Genomic DNA, 18481 nt, shown 5'->3' on the forward strand with positions numbered 1-18481 from the left:
TTGGAAAACAATATGTGGCATGTGGAGAAAAGGTCACAAAGGGTTAAACTCATTTTTCCCTTTGTCAAGTGGATTTACACTCAGAAATGAAAACGTATGGAGAGTTTATTTAAGCGTATTCTCTCCAAAAATTTTAACTCAGTGTTTAGCTTGCTCACTCTCTCTATATATATATTAGATCTACAATAGCTGGGCTTTAAAATTCCTTTCAAATTGCATTCTCAGTGACAGAGATGACTCCAAAAGCAAGCATTTTCTAGATTTCTCTTCAGGGGTCTCCAGAACCAACTTGGTCAGGAATCAAGGTGTCTTCAAGATCTGCGAATTTGAAGCCATCAGCCACAATGGAGCTTACCTCCACCTTTTCAAGCCTTCATAGAACAAAAACAAGGTAAGAAGTGCTGGCATCAACCCCGTCCTACCTATGTCACCTAGCAACAGTGTTATCAGCAGCAAAGCCAGGGAAGAGTCTCCCCCTCCTCTTCATGTTAGGTGATACGCAACAGGGGTGTTAACACTGTCAAATTACCTGAATCCAAACACGATTTCCCAGCATAACTGCAGTTCCAAATATGCATCCTGTTAATGGAATCCATATTTGGAACTGCTGTGGAAATGCAGAAGGCTTTTCATAAATACATTTTGTGGTTGACTACCAACGGGTTGCCAAAATCAATTTTTTATATTTGAAACTGATGAAAGGTCTAAATATGGATCCATCCCACACACTCCCATGCTAGGTAATCTGAGGGTCTGCTTGGGAATACGGACATGTTTGAAAACACTGCAAACACTTTTTTCAGCCCTGGATGGGGTCTTTTCTTTTCTCTGAGAGACAAACAAGGTTCACCTTTTCAGGCAAAGTTTTAAAACACAGTCTTCATTAAATTTGATTTGATACAAGAATGTTTTACAACTTCAAAGTAAACCTTATGCCAACCAAACTTAGAGACTCTTTACGTAGTTTTCTCTATCTGAAAACAGAATACCTAACAAATACATAGAGATATTCTTAAAAAATAAAGGGCCAGCCAAAAAGAGGTCAAGAAACTCTAATAGCTTTTAAACACCACCTCCAGAATGCATTGCAGGGATTGTGTGGAAAATTCCCTAAAATCCAAAGGCTTCAATTTCCTTGACTATAAAATGATGATGTTCGATTTAATTTCTCTGCCTTCTGAGCTCTATCTTCCAATTATATGTTTCCATGATTTTAAAGCCCCCATTGCTTTCATTACCCCAAATTAGATTTCCTTACTGAAGAACAACTTTCATCTAACAAGTCAAAGTCAACAGGGTCAGAACTCCTTGGTAGCCCACATTCTTGTAAGTGAAGCCAGGTTTGTAACTGAAAGGGTGAGGGGAAAAGAGAGGAAGTGCAACTAGAGTTAGATAAAGGTAACAAAGAAGGCCGAGGAAACATCCGTGAGCTCTTAGCTCCCACCAGCAATAAACTATATGGGGCCAGATGCTGTCCCACCCACACACACAGTAAGGCTTTTGATTTCAAGGGCCCTGGGTGCCTTGCACAAATGGTGCATGTGTTCACGGGGGTAAAAGCATCGAAGTTTTTCCTAGTTTGGGACCTTTCAGATACCTCCCTGCTCAGCAGCAATAAACAATAATTGTTATTGGCACTAGAAGTAAGATAATATATAATAACTAAGAAGACAAAAAGTCAAGTTCTAATTTCAGTCCTGCCATTTCTTCAAAGAACGCCAGGATAGCTTTATAATCCTCAGTATAGCCTCTTGAAAAAGCTGGGTCAGGGAGTATCCCATCGGGGAGGCCTCATTTGGTCATGAGAGAAGCAAGGATACAAAATAAGAAGAGCCGGTTCAAGTCCAGGGTCCAACAACAACCAGAAGAGTAACTCAGAGCAAGCCCCTCTGCCTACCCTTCAGTAAAGTGGGAACTTAAAATAATAGATGCCTACTGGCAATGGAATGCATGGGTTAACAGGCTTTGGACTGGGCACATGCCCAACACTGTCTCTAAATGGGCAAATGGGCACTAAACATGTCAAGACAATTTTCAATCAGGAAATAAGCCAACCCTGTATCTTAAACAATCTTAGCATTTATAATGTTCTCAATGTTTTCACATTGACGGTGCTATTTTGGTAAAAAGTGCAGTTCTGGCACTAGTTATGTGTCGGATAACAGAACGGAGGCCCTTCCCGATGGGGTCACAGGGGGCTCACTCTCTTGAGCCCTAAGCTTCCCCAGAGAGTCCCTACTGTGGGGAAGTAGCAGGCCACCCTTGTGAGGGTGGACGCGGTGAGCCACAAAGGCCCGACACTAACCAGGTCCAACCAATTTAATGGTATTTAATGGTATTCATGGGTGGGAATCATTTTGATTTTCATTTTATACTAAGATACAGTAACTGTCACTTTAAAATTTTGGGGGGGCCAAAACATACTGGAGCAGGGAGTGGAGAATGACATTGGCTAAGAAGGTGATATAGTTTGGATATTTGTACCCACCCAAATCTCATGCTGAATTGTAATTCTTGGTGTTGCAGGTTGGGCCTGGTGGTATAGTTTAGCACCATCCCCCTGGTGCTGTTCTCGTGATAGTGAGTCAGTTCTCGCAAGATCTGGTTGTATAAAAGTTTGTGGCATCTCCCCGCATCTCTCTCTTGCTCCTGCTCTGGCACGTGACATGTCTGCTCCTGCTTCTCTTTCTGCCATAACTGTAAGTTTTCTGAGGTCTCCCCAGAAGCCAAGCAGATGCCAGCATCGTGCTTCCTGCACAGCCTGCAGAACCATGAGCCAATTAAACCTCTTTTCTTTATAAATTACCCAGTGACAGGTATTTCTTTATAGCAATGCAAGAATGGCCCAATATACGAGGAGACATCTAGCACAGGGGTAGGATGGTGAAGTGAAAAGGACCCCACCTACAGACCTGCTTGTAACACATGACACCTTACAGAGTTTTGTACTAACCACAGGCACATAATCAATTAAAATTAGGTGACTTCTAATGAATAATGGCTAGGGAAACGTGTTGATGAGAATCCACGTGTCTTGTGTTCCTTTCCACTAACATAGGCATTTGATTTCACTCTAGGAGTACTTGCTGCCATCTTCCCTAATGTAAATGAAAACTAAACATGTAAAAGTTACTTTCAATCAGAGAATAAAACAAACTTGTATCTCAAAATATTAAAGGGCCTAACATAGAGGTGACACATTTAGGGTCATACACCTCTATATGTAAGGGCAGAAAGGAGGTCTTATAAATCACTCATTCATCTGAAGTCAGAAGGAGTAAGTGACTTGTTCAAGCTCACATAATAAAACCATGACAGCCTCAGCTCAGTACCCAGGTCAACAGAAATAAACTTGCTGTATGTTCCACTCAATTATTACCTCCTTTAAAAAATATTTCCATAAAATGAACATTCAATGCAGTGTATGCACATATAATTTGGGGCCCCAACCTAGTACAAAAGGCACATACAAATAAAAAACAATATAAATTGAGCCCATCTAGAAATAATAAGCAAACCATAAAAAGTGGGTACATGAGAAATTCTTGGCTCAGCCCCAGACAAGCAAGCAAGGGGCCCAGAGACCTGGGAGGGAGGGTGCAGTCAAACCCGGATGGCTGGAGGCAGTCTGACTCACGAGCAGCCAGTGTCCTCCCAAACAAATTACAGAGGCAGGCTCAGCAAGAATGCAGGGGAAAGATCCACATGTGCCCAAGGGGTTAAGATAGCAACCTGGTCAAAGATACAGGCTTCCTCAGTTAGGAAAGGTCTACCCCTGGAATACCAAGAAATTAAAGTTCATCTCTGGCAGGGCGTGGTGGCTCATGCCTATAATCCTAGCACTTTGGGAGGCAGACGTGGGCAGATCACCTGAGGTCAGGAGTTCAAGACCAACCTGGCCAACACGGCGAAATCTCATCTCTACAAAAACACAAAAATTAGCCAGGTGTGGTGGTGAGTGCCTGTACTCCCAGCTACTTAGGAGGCTGAGGCAGGAGAATCACTTGAACCCAGGAGGCAGAGGTTGCAGTGAGCCAGGATCACGCCATTGTACTCCAACCTAGGCAACAGAGCAAGACTCTGTCTCAAAAAAAAAAAAAAAAAAAAAGTGCATCTTTGCTAATGCCACAAAATATCATCATTTTCACTTGTCTGTGAATATTCATTGCAGCATTACTCACAATAGCCAAGAGGTGGAAACAATCTATGTGCCCATCAGCAGATGAATGAATAAACAAAATGTGGTATATCTCTGCAATGGAATGTTACTCAGCCATTTAAATATTGAAATTCTGATCTGTGCTGCTACATGGATGAACCTTCAAAATATTATGTTAAGTGAAAGAAGTCAGACACAAAAGGACAAATATTGCATAATTCCACTTATATCCAAGTTTTGGACATAGATAGTGGTGATGGTTGTACAACACTGTGAATGTAATTAATGCCAATGAAGTGTGTACTTAAAAATAGTTAAAATGCCAACTTTTATGCTATATATATTTTACCACAACTTTTAAAAAAGATTCCAAAAATATCATTTTCAACTTTTTGGCTCACATATATGTAGCTTTAAAAAAAAAAAAAAAAAAGCTGCTGGCCTGGTGCAGTGGCTCATGCCTAAAATCCCAGCACTTTGGGAAGCCAAGGTGGGCGGATCACTTGAGGTCAGGAGTTCAAGACCAGCCTGGCCAACACAATGAAACCTCATCTCTACTTAAAAATAAATAGATAAATAAATAAATAAATAAATAAAAATTAGCCAGGGATGGTGACACACACCTGTAATCTCAGCTATTTGGGTGGCTGAGGCACAAGAATAGCTTGAACCCGGGAGGCGAAGGTTGCAGTGAGCTGTAATCATGCCACTGCACTGTAGCCTGGGCAAAAGAGCAAGATTCTGTCTCAAAAAAAAAAAAAAAAAGTTGCTGCTAAAAACAAAAGTAATCAAAACTTTACACACATTAACCAAGACTTCCAATAAGCCAACTCTTCCTGTCATATCACCATGATCCTCGCACGCCCAGATAAGTGATTTTCTCTGATTGTAGGAGATAAAATGACATTGCCTCACCTATCAAGGTAAATCTTTCACAATTATGAAGACAAAACAAGGCACACCTTTGCACAGTATGCTGGAGGCACAGCAGTAGGGAACAGCTGCTTCCACCAACCCATCCCAACCCCAAATTTCAAAGCATATCAAGAAACCAAAAAGGGTCAGATATGAGTCCAAAACCCTAACAGTGGGGGAAATGAATCAAACCCAAATTCTTAATTGCAAATATTAAATGGTACACATGTTAACTGACCACATTCAGGTATACCCTCAACCCGCAGTAATTTCAGGAGTTAAGACGTAAGCAGGGGTGCCAGGCAGTCTAAGTGAGAATTGTGGGTCAGCCAGGAATTCCTCTTCCAGTCACAGGCCTATCCCTTAATCTTCATAAAGCCTCAGTCCCTCATCTGTAAAATGGGAATAAGAGCATTTCCCTCATAAAGTTATATGAAGACAACTTTGATGACAATGAGTTGCTGACGTTTCCTGAGCACTTTCTCTGTGAAAGCCACTAGGCTAGCGGCTGCTCATTCAATTTTATACCTGGTCCTCATGACAATTCAGCAAGGTACTACTTATTACTAGACCCATTTAACAGATGAAGCAAACTGAGGCACGGAGAGGTGAAATGAACTGCCCAAAGCCACTCAACAAGTTAAGAGGCAGGTCTAAAATTCTAACCTAGTCTCTGTGAAGCTGGGACCCCAGCTCTCTCCAACCTCACTACTGCATTTGGGCTACAATCTTGTCATTAACAACCCTGACATCCTTACATTTGATTTATTTGTTTTTATTTATTTATTTATCTTTTTTTTTTTTTTTTTTTTTTTTTTTTGAGACAGAGTCTCACTCTGTTGCCCAGGCTGGAGTGCACTGGAGTGATTTCAGCTCACTGCAACCTCTGCCTCCTGGGTTCAAGCGATTCTGTGTCTCAGACTCCCAAGTAGCTGGAATTACAGGTGCCCACCACCAAGCCCAGTTAATTTGTGTATTTTTAGTAGAGATGGGATTTCACCATGTTGGCCAGGCTGGTCTTGAACACCCGACGTCACACAATCTGCCCACCTCAGCCTCCCAAAGTGCTGGATTATAGGTGTGAGCCACCATGCCCGGCCTTATTATTACTAGTATTACCCTTTGATTTATCATGAATCTCAGCTTCTGGGTTCACAAAGTCAGAGGGTTGAGTGTGACTCCCAAAGCCTACACTTACTCATGGAGAACCTCATCCCCTCTTAAGGACAAATGTGGCAGGCAAGCAACATATTTTAGGGTTTGTCATGAAGCTCCTGGAAGTTAATCGTCACTCCGTCTGAGAAAGGTGAGTGAACAAGGTATCTAACGTGAGCCAGCTAAATTGCACAAGAGGCAAATAGTATGCATAATGCATGTGTGGGAGATTCCTAAATGTATTCCCGGGGCCCTTTCACAGAACCAAGGACCCCCCCTCCACACCCCCACCACACAAAGAGGCAAGTTCAAACTCTGGACTGAGATAATTAACGGCTGGTGGATATTTTACACTGACCTATTTATAATACCTCCCTGAAGTACTAATGTTGGTTCACAATCAAAAGAAATACATACTGAACAGAATCTTGCTCGCAGCTGAACCACCCAACTTCCCGGTAAAACATGACAGGTGACTCACAGGGATGACACAGTTCCTGGCACAGGCACCAAGAGTTACTACTGGTGTGGAGTAGGCTCAGCCAGCAAGTTGACAAACACTTCACCACATCACCTAAAACACAAAAGCTCAATCCTATACTCTCGGATGCCTGGTTTCTGAGAAAGGGAATTTCTCAGCATGGGACCACGACGCTGACAACCTGCCCAGCTGAGAATCCTTGCTGTGGGCTGGCGGACGCCAAGATAAGCCATCTCTGACTTTTATTTTTCTCAGCCTCAACAACTTCACACACCTTGCTTAGGCTCAGGCTTATGATTCAGACTTCTCACCCCTCCCAAAGCCCTGTACCCTGGGAGCCTTTGTTCTTTTTCTGGCCACAGATGAACTCAGCCCATTAAAGAACAGCTGTAATCCCTTACACACATAACTTTCCATTGGCAAAAATTAGTCAGGTCGGCAGGTCTGAGGTCAGCAGTCTCCTGCAGAAACACCCACCAGACACTGTTCCCCCACCACCAAAAAAATAAAAGGTAGCGGCTAATGAACTGCCCATTACCCGTCTGGTAGACACATACACACAGATACTACTGACTCATTCCATTTCAATAACCAAAAACAATATTCTTGGCCTTTGGCATGAATATGGGTTTTTGTTTTCTTAAGGATAGTGGCCAACTTGGTCTATTTGCTCCCGTGCAAACTTGTTCTTCTTCCGCATATGAAGGTAACCTTAGACTTGAGGTCTCTGTTCAACATCACTTTCTCAATGAAGGTGTCCTCCTGGCAAGTGGCCCCACCCCACCACCTCCGCCCCTCATCCCTGGCACATTTCCTTTCTTATTTCCCTGATTTATTTTTCTCTTATTTATTTATTTATTTATTTATTTATTTATTGAGAAAGAGTCTCGCCCTGTGGCTCAGGCTGGAGTGCAGTGGTGTGATCTCGGCTCACTGCAACCTCCACATCCCAGGTTCAAGCAATGCTCTTGCCTCAGCCTCCTGAGTAGCTGGGACTACAGGCGTGTGCCACCATACTCGGCTAATTTTTGTATTTTTAGTAGAGACAGGGTTTTGTCATGTTGGCCAGGCTGGTCTCAAACTCCTGGCCTCAAGTAATCTGCCCGCCTCGGCTTCCCAAAGTGCTGGGATTCAGGTGTGAGTCACTGCGTGCCCGGCTATTTTTCTCTCCTTTACACACATGCTGAATATTTTCTTATTTTACTCTTTTTCTTGTTTATTGTTTCTCTCCTCCACTAGAACATAAGCCCCACAAGAGCAGGCACTTTTATCCATTTTGCTCACAATTCTATTGCAAGTGCCTAGAAGAGGGCTTCACACGTGGTAGACTCTCAACAAATATTGGATGATTTGAATAATGGTTATTCATTACCCCGTGATGATAATACAAGACAAGAAGCAAGATCAAAACCACCCAGGTCTGAGGTCTCTTCTTCAACCATAGAAAAAAAGTCCTTTTAACCAATTCCTTCTGAATCCTTAACAGCAAAGGAAGAAATAAGGAACAACAGGAGAAATAGACATTTATGTCAATAATACACAAACACTTGGAGTTTTCAACTTATACATTCACTAAGGATTTTCAAGACACTGCATGCCAAATCTCTGAAATACACAGATTATTAACAAAAAGGAGTAAAGATACCAATTGCCCGTGTGCCATCATTGTCATGCATCCCCCCCGCAGCTCACACCTCCCATCTTTTCACACCACTCAATCTCATACTCTGTTAGGGTCTGAATGTTTGTGTCCCTTCAAAATTCATATGTTGAAATCCTAACCCCCAAGGTGATGGTATTCTAAGGTGGGGGCCTTTGGGAGAGGATTAGATCATGAGGGCGGAGTCCCCAGGATTGGGATTAGTGCTCTTTTAAAAAGAGGTCTCAGAGTTCATTCATCTCTTTCGCTGTGTGAGGACACAGCCACAAGGCGCTGCCCAGAGGAAGCAGCCCCTCACTAAACACTCAATCTGCTGTTGCCTAGATCTTAGACTTCTCAGCCTCCAGACTGTGAAATACATTTCTGTTGTTTATAAATTATCCAGTCTGCGGTATTCTGTTATAGCAGCACCAATGGAATAAGACACACTCCAAGAATCCCTTCATATCTTCGATGTTTCACGCTCCTCCTTAAGAAATGTAGATTCCAGCTGGGCACAGTGGCTCAGGCCTGTAATCTTAGCACTTTGGGACACCGAGACAGGAGGATGGGGCTTGAGCCCATGGGTTCGAGACCAGCGTGGGCAACATAGCAAGAGCCCATCTTTAAAAAATAAATGAATGAATAAACATTTTTAAAATTTTTAAAAAAGAAGTGTAGATTCCATCATCTATCATTAATTTCCCTCCCTCAACTCCCTGGCCCATCTTTTACTTGGTCGCATCATCAAATTATAAGCATGAAAATTTGCTGCTTTCTCCTTCTCCTTTGCAGAAATATTAAAAGAGGCATCTGTATTTGCCATGTTCCCTTATTTTTCCCATTCTCTCTTAAACCCACTCCAGTGAGTCTTCCATCCAACCACGTGCTGTTCGCAAGGGCACTAATGACCTCCCGGTTTATAAAGCCACTGTTTCTCTCTTGTCTTCATTGTACTTGACCTATTCTAGCAGCAGCATTTGACACGACTGATCACGCATTCTGCTCTGGTGTACTTTCTTCAATTGCTTCCAAGACACCATAAATTCTTCTGCCTTGCTGGCTGCCTTTGCTGGTTCCTCCTCTTCTCCCTGACCTCTTAATGTTGGAGAACCACAGGGCTTAGTCCTTGGCCCTCTTCTCTCTTTTCTTTACACTGCGGTCCTCAATGAGGGAGATATGTAGATTCACTGTCCCGATCTTAACCCAAGGAAAGACTTGCTGTCCAGCTACGGGGGCTGTGGTCAGAAGGCAGCCTCGAGCCTTCAGTTCCTGCAGGATCTGTCTCAGGGAAGAGGGCAGCATCCCAGGGTAGCCCATATCTGGTGACTGAGTGTGGTGGGGATAAAGGACTGGTCATATCAGCCTCTGCAGGACAAGGATTATGGGCAGTATTAATTTCAGAGCTTCTAGCCAGGTTGTTCTACATCACTGTTTGACTTCTCCACACAGTCCTGCTTCCTTCCTCTTTCTTTTGCAGATCATCTAAATGCCATCTTCTTGCCTGTTTCTGGAGAAATCAACCTACAACTCTTGGAGATCCCCTCCAGTCTCATGACTGTGAATACTGTCCACATGCTAACAACTCCCAATGCATGTCTCTAGCCAGTGCTTTTTCCCCTAGACTCCACAATCAAATACCGCACTGTGCACTTACACCCTCTGGGTATCTTCCAGGCGCCTTTCCCAGCTGAGCTAAGGGCAATTGAACCCTCCCAACTATTCAGACCAAAATACTTGGCGCCATACTTGCCTTCCCTTTCTTTCACATCCCACATCAAATCAGTCAGAAAATTCTGTTGCACCCACTCTCCAAATATGTGCAAATCCAAATCTCTTCTCACCCCCTCCCGCTGCTGCCACTATAATCTGAGCCACCATTCTCTTTCTACTAGATTACGACAAAGCCTCCTAACAAGTCTCCCTGTTTCTACTCTTGTCCTTCTACAATCCATCCTCATCCAGGACCATGGGGATCCTTTTAAAGTATAAATCAGATCACATCATTCCTCTGCTCAAGGGGTAAAAGCCAAACTCCCTAGAGGGACCCACAAAGCCTGTCACCCCTCTGGCCTCGTTATTACTTCTCTGTCTTCATCTCCTGCTGCTTCTCCCCTTGTTCATGCCACTGAAGCCACACTTGGCCTCCTCAATGTTCCCTGAACTTTCCAGACACACTCCCTCTTTCAGGAACATTCCAGGTAGGCTGCTAGCTAATTTCTTTACATTCTTTTAGTCTTCATTCAAATGGTACCATCTCATCACTATACCCTAATCTACCCCGCTTACCTCCCAGAACTGCCCACCCATCCAAAGCAGGTCTACTTTGCTTTTTTAAAATATCATTTCCCACTTCCAACACACTGACTCATTAAGTTAAACTTAATTAATTCATTTAAAATGAAGACATAACTCATTACAATTAATAAACAATTATTTATTTTTTAATAGTAATTCACAAAGACAAGGGTCTTTGCCTCTTTTGATCACCAAAGTATCCCAAGTACCTAGGACACTGCCTAGCACACAGTAGGACCTAAAAATAAATACATTTGTTGAGTGAACAAATAGTATTTCCTCTTCACAAGATTAGGTTGGCAGAATGAAGCATAAAGGGACAAAAATAAAACAAAGAAAGAAAGAGAAGGTAGGAGACATAGAAAATACAGTGAAAGGGCTGGGCGTAGTGGCTCACGCTTATAATCCCAGCACTTTGGGAGGCCGAGGGGGGAGGATCACGAGGTCAAGAGTTTGAGACCAGCCAACATAATGAAACCCTGTCTCTACTAAAAATACAAAAATTTAGCAGGGCATGGTGGTGGGTACCTGTAATCCTAGCTATTCGGGAGGCTGAGGCAGGAGAATTGCTTGAACCCGGGAGGCAGAGGTTGCAACAAGTCGAGATCACACCATTGCACACCACCTGGGAGACAGTCCACAACTCTGTCAAAAGAGAAAAAGAAAGAAAAAGTAAGGAAGGAAGGAAGGAAGGAAGGAAGGGAGGGAGGACAGACAATGAAAGAATGTAATATGAAGAAAAACAGAGAACTGGACTGAAGGGATACAGGTTAGAAATTTCCCAAAATGCAAAAAAGATACCAACCCATAGATTCAAGAAGTCCTACAAACCCTGAACAGAATAAATAAAAATATATTTACACCTAGACATGTCATAGTGGAACTGGAAAGCCAAAGGCAGCGAGAAAAACCATAAAAGCAACAAGAAGGAGACTGATGAGCTATTGTACTAAGAAGCAACAATTAGGCAGAGAGCCGACTTCTCAGCAAGAACAGATGCCAGAAGATAATGAAGAAAATCACTGCCAACTGAGAATTCTATATGCAGCAGAAATAAAGATAATTTAAGATGGACAGAAGTATAATAATAATAATAATTAACAATAATGTCTTAGATGTTTAGAATAGTATGACAGAAAAAAATTTACTATATATTATAATCCAGTAGAGAATAAAAGGAGTTAATATACTCTAATGTCCTTGTATTATCTAGGAAGGCTTCAAAGTACTAATTTATATTAGACTTTGCAATCCAAGGTAGCTATGGGTAATCCTGAGGTTTTTTTTTAATAGGATAGACATTAAAAAGCCAGTAACTGATAATTCTGACTACATTCCGGGTAAAAACTTTATTTACTTAAAAAATAAACAAGACAATAAAATGCAAGCCGCACAGAGAGACAATATTTGTGACTCATGCAACCAACAAGGAGATATTATGCAGAATAATTTAAAACACACACACGCACACAACTGTACAAATCAATGAGAAAAACATCAACTACCAAATAAAAAATGACAAGTGACATTTGTCAGGCAGTTCACAAAAGAAAATATTCCAATGACCAATAAACCTATGAACAGGAGCTTGGCCATGCTGGTTTTTCAATTTACAAAATGTAAATTCAAACCAGGAAATCCACTTATTACCAGAAGAGCTAGAATTGAAATGACTAATAACACCAAGGTTTTCTGAGGGCATAATGCAAGAGGAGCTCCCTTATCCTACTAGGGAGAGTGTAATTGGGTCAGGCACTTTAGTAAAGATGAAAAATCAGCAATTTCAATTCTAGAAATACACCCCAAGAAATACATGGACATGAGTGCTGGGGAAGGTATCTCCAAAAAAAGTCCATTGTAGCACTATTCACAATAGTCAAACATTGGAACTAATCCAAATGATCATCAGCAGTAGAATGGATTATGAAGTTATAGCCTATTTATACCATAAAATTGTATAATAATTAAAGTGTACAAACTAGAGCTACACCCAAGAGAAAAGTTGAGGAAATAAAGCCAGACCCAGAATACTTAATAAAGTATGATTCCACTGATATACAGTTCAAAAACAAGCAAAATTAAACTACAGTGCTTAAGAATGTACACTCAAGCACTAAATGTGTGACAAGAAGCAAAAATATGATTCCATAAAAATCAGGCCCAGTTGTTATCTTTAGGAGGCAGGGAGAAAATTGTGACTGAGGATGGGAGGGGAGGCTTTCTTGGGAGCTGCTAATGTTGCATTTCTCGAGCTGGTGATGGCCACATTACCCAGTAGGCTGTACAGTCAATGTGCTGTGCACTGTTCTGAATGTGTGGCATGTTTCACAATTTAAGAAGAGTTAATAAAATCCACATAAACTATCTCATAGACAAATATTTCCCATTGAATAGTAACCCCTCCCCAAATAAGAAAGCCTTTTAGATTTTGGCTATAGATATAAAATCTTGTATAAATATCACTGCTTCATTAAACCACTCAAAAGCCCAATGAGTAAGACATTTAATGACAGATACGACAACTAAAGGTGATACTTAGTTCATTAAGACATGCTCCTCTTCCAACTATTAAACTAATAGCAGATGATATTATCATAGATTCCTTTGAGGAAGAAAGGATAGTAGATAGATAGACGATAGATAGATAGATAGATAGATAGATAGATAGATAGATAGATAGACAGACAGCCATGTGTATACATTTGGCATGTATACATATATACATATATACATATACATGCATGTAAGTGTATATACACATACACATATATGTGCATGCAAGTATACATATATGACTGACATAAAAACATGCTCCTTGGCTGGGCACAGTGGCTCATGCTTATAGTCCCAGCTACCAGGGAGGCTAGAGAGAGGGATTGCTTGAGCTCAGGAATTCAAGGTTACAGTGAGGTATGATTGTGCCACTGTACTACAGCTTGGGTGACAGAGCTGTCGCCCTGTCCCTTTAAAAAAAAAAAAAAAGATATACTCTTTACTGTGACTTTATTTGAAAATGAAGGCAGCATAAGAGTGAGTTCAGTGCATCCACCCTCTTCCTTCACTCTCTGTCTGGTGTCACTGGACTAGATGAGTTATGGACATGACAATTCCAGCCCGAGGGCACTAGAAAGTAAGTGAGAAGGGAACAGATGACTTATCCCACACTGAGCCCAGAGATTCAAACCAGCCACCCAACGTTTGCCTTCCTCTTCATGACGAGTCATAGATCCATTACCCATTAATACGGTGACAATTATTATTCTTATTATTATTTGAGAAAAGGTCTCACTTTGTCACCCAGGCTGGAGTGCAGTGGTACAATCTTGGCTCACTGCAACATCTGGCTCCTGGGTTCAAGCGATTCTCCTGCCTCAGCCTCCTGAGCAGCTGTGATTACAGGCGCCCACTACCACACCTGGCTAATTTTTGTATTTTTACTAGAGATGGGGTTTCACCATGTTGGCCAGGCTGGTCACGAACTCTTGACCTCAAGTGATCCACCTACCTCAGCCTCCCAAAGTGCTTGTATTACAGGCATGAGCCACTGTGCTCAGCCAACAATTATTTTTAAAGCAATGCTAGTCCATCACCCCTTAGGGCAGGGAGCGCTCACTCTCATTCTTACTTACACTGTGAGGGGGTTTATCATTGTATTTTCTGATTAGGATGCCCTACAGAACAGGACATCGAGTTCTCTGATGGGTATTTTTTTTTTGCATAGGATTGGTGGAAGAGACTATTCCTTTCCCCCTTTATTTGTAACGTTTTCCTCTGTACTGCACCTCCATACTTCTTCCACCATCCTTAACCACAGGATAGGCACAGGATCCAGCTGGGATCATTGTTGAACCTCAAGCCCTGTACACAGTGATTGGTCCAGAGGTGGGTTCACAATCGATATTAGCTAATCAGAGAACTTCCTTGGGAATTTTTTTCTTTTAAAACTGCGGACATCAGCCTAAAACTGCTGGCAGCCATGCTTCTGTTTGGTTCAAGCTGGCCTGAGAAGAACTAATCTGATCCAGGGAACACAGGGATGAAAGACAGAGAGCATTTGATCGTGTTAACTTCCCTGGGTCCAGCTGTCCCCTAACCGCAGCCTTACCCTGATTGGTACACAGACAAATGTATTCCCACTTTGGCCCTAAATCAACTTAGGTTTCTGAACCTTACAACCCATTATTCTAACAGGACCGGGATTTTGTTTTTTTCTGGGTTTTTTAAATGGTTTTATTGCTGATGTTGTTTTGCAGGGGTAAGAAGCAGAGAAGATCTGCTCCTGTGATCCACAACACTCCTCCATACCACATATTTGTGCAAAAACATCTTGTTAGTCCCTAAGCTTCCTCTAATGATGTCTTTTAAAACTGCACCTTACATGTCTTCTCCTTGATTAACACCCTTGTTTATTACCTCATTCAATCCTCCTTTTCCCTTTTCCAAATGCTGAATGATCACACGATGAATGTCTTAGATTTTTCTCTCTTCTGTGAAACTGCTGATCACTCTCAAATTAAGAATTAAAAATGGAGCAGCTGCAGACGCTTTGCTAGCATCCAGATTACAATCTTAGAGTTCTTCCAGAAGAAAGCTCTCTGTTTCTGAGGAAACTCTGGTTGGTTGGGGGCAACCCAAGGAAGTACCTCTGAAACCACACAACATGCAATGAAACCACAGGAAAAAAAGGGGGAGGGGGCTCTTCCTGTGTATTTGCTGAAGCATTTTGCTTTAAGAGAGATCAGTGGTGTTCAATCTCAAGAAAGAAACACCCATGAGGAAAAGTGCAGAGCAAAACAGCCCCAGGACATCTCTACCCAACACACAGGCCTGCTGGTGTCACTTGCATTGAACTTACACATTTCTCCATTATCCTAGTAACAAAGTCTGTGATTTCAGCATTTTACAGGAAGGTAAAAACACATTCACAATAGCAGTAGCCAGTAGCTTTCTTAAGTAACTGCATGGTGAGCTTCACAGTATTCCCCCGTTCCTAAAGACAGATTAGAGGCCCCAGCACTGCACTGTTTCAGATTTCTATGGGCCACCAAAAATAAAAAGCATCCCAGGTGGAGTAAACTTGTTAACCAAAGGGCTACTTAAAAATAAAATTGCTTGTAGAGAGATCTCTTACAGCCTAATGAATGAGGCTCCATTTCTCAAACTAAGATTGTGATCAAATGACAAACCCTCCAAAGACCTCTGCTGAATACCTCACTTACACTCAAGCCTCTGCAGAGGGAGCCAATGAATGAGCCCCCAGCAACTGAAGTGGGTGTGGGGGAGTGGAGAAGGTTATGTTTGAGAATGTGATGGTAGAATTGAGAAAACACTGAGACATCAGCCACAGATGGAGAGGAAAGAGCAGCTCTACCTACAGGAATTGTTAATAAGAGTTCTATACTCTCTATTAACAAATCTTGGAACAGCTGACACCATGATGGCCAAGGACCATGGATGGACGGATGGATGGGTGGATGGATGGATGAATGGCTGCATGGATTGATTGATGGATGGATGGATGGACGAACGGACAGACTGAGTAAAGAATGGTGGCAGTTACAACTGAGTGGGTGTGTGTTGATGGGGGAGGAAGGACAGAGGACAGGCCAACCACACCATAATTTTTGAGTAATGGCACAGTCCAGAGTGGGCAAAGTTTTTCTTTAAAGACCCAGATAAATATTTCAACCTTTTGCAAGCCATATACTCTCTATTGTGACTGTTCAGCCCTGCCCTTGTTATGTAAAAGCAACCAAAGACAGTAAGTAAATGAAAATGACTTTGTTCCAATAAAACTTTATTCATGAATGCTGAAATCTGAATTTCATATGATTTTCACATGACACCAATTCTTCTTCTTTTCCCCCCAGCCGCTTAAAAATGTAAAAGACATTTTTAGTTCAAGGATCTTACAAGAATCAGTGGAATTTGGCCCTCAGGCCAGAATTCAACGACCCCAGAGCTAGTCTCCAAACACACCAGTTACTCAGGATAGTGATCAGGAAAGAAGATCTCACCAGCAGAGTCCTGGGAAGAGATCTAACACAACGCACATTTTCTATTCTGTGTTCTGTATATACTTCTCCTTCTGTCTTTATTGCATAATTCTCCATGGACGTGCTGATGTTTCCGTCTTGCCCACTGGGATATAGGAAGCACCTGCTGGCAGGGTCTGTGTCTCACATATTTCTTTCTTTCTTTTTTTTTTTGAGAGGGAGTCTCGCTCTGTCGCCCAGGCTGGAGTGCAGGGGCGTGATCTCGGCTCACTGCAAGCTCTGCCTCCTGGGTTCACGCCATTCTCCTGCCTCAGCCTCCCGAGTAGCTGGGACTACAGGCGCCCACCACCACGCCTGGCTAATTTTTTGTATTTTTTAGTAGAGATGGGGTTTCACACCATGTTAGCCAGGATGGTCTCGATCTCCTGACCTCGTGATCCACCGGCCTCGGCCTCCCAAAGTGCTGGGATTACAGGCGTGAGCCACTGCACCCAGCCTGTGCCTCACATATTTCTAAATCTTCAGCACTTGGCATAGTACCTGGAACATAACAGGTGCTTGAGAGATATTCCCTGAATCAAACCATATTCCCCAACAACTGCAAGATTTCACTGTCAAAGTATGACATAAGGCCAGGCACAGAGGCTCATGCCTGTAATCCCGGCACTTTGGAAGGCTGAGGCAGGCAGATCAGGAGGTCAAGAGATCGAGACCATCCTGGCCAACATGGTGAAACCCCGTCTCTACTAAAATATACAAAAATTAGCTGAGCCTATAGTCCCAGCTACTCAGGAGGCTGAGGCAGGAGAATCACTTAACCCAGGAGGTGGAGGTCGCAGTGAGCCGAGATAGCGCCACTGCACTCCAGCCTGGAGACAGAGCAAGACTCTGTCTCAAAAAAAAAAAAAAGTGTGACATGAAGGGCAATCCACCTTGATACCAGGCATCCCCTATCTGATATCACAGACATGAATACTATGCCCTTGGGATGGTTGACAGAGGTCATAGGAAGTAAACCGTACTCATTACCTTGAAGTTGGATTTCACCCTTTGCCAAAAGCAACTCTTAGTTTGTCACATTGTAAAAGGCAGGAAACCAGTTACCTTATTCTTGCCATGACCACACAGATGTTACTTAACTTATGCATGTCCCAAATGGAAAGAAACATATCCATCCATTAGCAGAGAATGAAAAACATGTCACCCTTTGGCTCCTCAGTTTGGGAATTGATGGGCAATGAACACACTCCTGGTTCCTTTTCTTTCCCATCCTTCTCTCCCTCCAGGCCATCCATCAGAAGAAAGCTCAATGTCATCTTCATGGTGAGCACTATGTAGCCATATCCTACAGGCTTTCTTTGCAATACTTACGTTTCCAAGGAAGGCAGAGACTATTAAAAAGAGGATGCTCAGGGGCTTTCTTTTTTCAGACAGAGTTTTGCTCTGTCACCCAGGCTGGAGTGCAGTGGCGCCATCTGGACTCACTGCAACCTCCACATCCCAGGTTCAAGTGATTCTCCTGCCTCAACCTCCCGAGTAGCTGAGAATTACAGGCATGCGCCACCATGCCTGGCTAATTTTTCTATTTTTAACGGAGATGGGGTTTTGCCATGTTGGCCAGGCTGGTCTTGAACTCTTAACCTCATGTGATCCGCCTGCCTCAGCCTACCAAAGTGCTGGGATTACAGGCGTGAGTCACCATGCCCAGCCTCTTTTTAACACTTTACTGGAAATCTTGAATAGAAGTATGCCAGGGCCAAATCTGTATACAAAGGGAATACAAAGAACCACAGGAGAATCTGTAAGGAAATGACTCATGAGTATTCATATTTGGATGG

At 42.6% G+C, this 18481-nt stretch overlaps 1 protein-coding gene across 12 annotated transcripts in view; it reads right to left on the reverse strand.

Annotated features, from left to right (window-relative positions):
- TIAM1 (TIAM Rac1 associated GEF 1) overlaps positions 1 to 18481 on the reverse strand; it is a 441301-nt gene that overhangs the window by 230664 nt on the left and 192156 nt on the right. For 4 of the 12 annotated variants that reach the window (XM_054542447.2, XM_054542446.2, XM_054542451.2 and 1 more), the window contains exon 3: positions 11176 to 11292. The exons of the other annotated variants lie outside the window; for them this stretch is intronic. The gene's annotated coding sequence lies outside the window, so the exon portion shown is untranslated. The remainder of the gene's footprint in view (positions 1 to 11175; positions 11293 to 18481) is intronic. 12 annotated transcript variants of the gene reach the window in all.

Source organism: Pongo abelii, chromosome 22 (genome assembly GCF_028885655.2).
Source record: "Pongo abelii isolate AG06213 chromosome 22, NHGRI_mPonAbe1-v2.0_pri, whole genome shotgun sequence".
Classification (NCBI taxonomy): Eukaryota; Metazoa; Chordata; class Mammalia; order Primates; family Hominidae; genus Pongo; species Pongo abelii.